Genomic DNA, 1668 nt, shown 5'->3' on the forward strand with positions numbered 1-1668 from the left:
GCATAACAGGGGGGAGCTCCCCAACCCCCTGATGGGCCCTGCTCTGTGCATGACAGGGGGGAGTTCCCCAACCCCCTGATCGACCCTGCTCTGTGCGTGACAGGGTACGGAGCCCCAACCCCCCTGATGGGCCCTGCTCTGTGCGTGACTGAGGGTGGCATCGCAACCTCCCGATCCGCCCTGCTCTGTGCATGACAGGGGGTGGCACCCCAACTCCCCAATCGGCCCTGCTCTGAGTCCGACCAGGGGCTGCACCTAGGGATTGGGCCTGCCCTCTGCCACCCGGCAGCAGGCCTAAGCCAGCAGGTTGTTATCTCCCAAGGGGTCCCAGACTGCGAGAGGGCACAGGCCGGGCCGAGGGACCCTCCCTCCCCCCTCCCCCGAGTGCACAAATTTTTGTGCACCGGGCCTCTAGTCTATATTATAAAAACCCAGTGGCCCTAACACCATAATGACCAAAGACCAGTGCAGGTGGGCCGGGCTGTGAATGTGGTGAGGCGTGCATGGGTGGGTGGGGCTGTGTGCACGGGTGGGCGGGGCTGTGTGATTTTGCGTGCTGGGCTTCTAGTGTTGAATAAAAGTGGTGAGAGTTGACATCCTTACCTTTTTCCTGATCTCAGAGGAGAAGCTTTCAGTTTTTCACCATTGAGTATGATATTAGCTGAGGGTTTATCATATATGGCCTTTATTATGTTGAGGTACTTTCCTACCATACCCATTTTATTAATTGTTTTAATAATAAATGAATGTTGTGTATTGTCAAATGCTTTTTCTGTATCTATTGATATAATCATATAATATTCATCCTTTATTTAGTTAATGTGGTGTATTACATTGATATATCTGGGTATGTTGAACCATCCTTGTGTACCTGGAATGAACCCACTTGATCATGATGTATTATTTTTTAAAAAATGTATTGTTCTATTCTATTTGCTAATATTTTGTTTAGGATTTTTTAATATGTATTTATCAGAAATATTGGCTTATAGTTTTTTTTGTCTTGTTACCCTTGCCAGGTTTTTGTATCAGGGTTATCTTAGCCTTATAAAATATGTTAGGAAGTATATTGCTTCTTCTTCAGTTTTTTGAGAGTTTGAGAAGGATATGTATCACCTTTTCTATGAATGTTTGGTAGAACTCATTAGTGAAGCCATTTGGCTCTGGACATTTATTTTTTGGGAGGTTTTTGATGGTTCGAATTTTCTCACTGTTCATTAGTCTATTTATATTTTTTAGTTTTTTGTGATTCAGTCTAGGAATGTTATATATTTCTAGGAACTTATCGATTTCCTAGGTTATTGAATTTGGTGGCATAGAGTCTCTCATAATATTCTTGTATAAGCCTTTGTATTTCTGTGATGTCTGAGGTAACTTCTCTTTCATTTCTGATTTTTTTTATTTGAGTCTTTCTCTTTTTCCTTAGTCTAGCCAGAATTTTGTCAATGTTAGTAATAGGTTCTGAGAACCAGCTCTTTGTGGCATTCATTTTTTTGTATAGTCATTTTGTTTTTTATTTTATTTAAATTTGCTCTAATTTTTATTTTTTCCTTTCTTCTGCTGACTTTGAGCTGCTTTTGTTCTTCTTTTTCTAGTTCTTTAAGATATAATTTTAGGTTGTTTACTTGTGATTTTTCTTGTTCTGGATATAGGCATGTAATGATATAA

The sequence above is a fragment of the Myotis brandtii genome, unplaced genomic scaffold (genome assembly GCF_000412655.1).
Source record: "Myotis brandtii unplaced genomic scaffold, ASM41265v1 scaffold652, whole genome shotgun sequence".
In the NCBI taxonomy this organism is placed as follows: domain Eukaryota; kingdom Metazoa; phylum Chordata; class Mammalia; order Chiroptera; family Vespertilionidae; genus Myotis; species Myotis brandtii.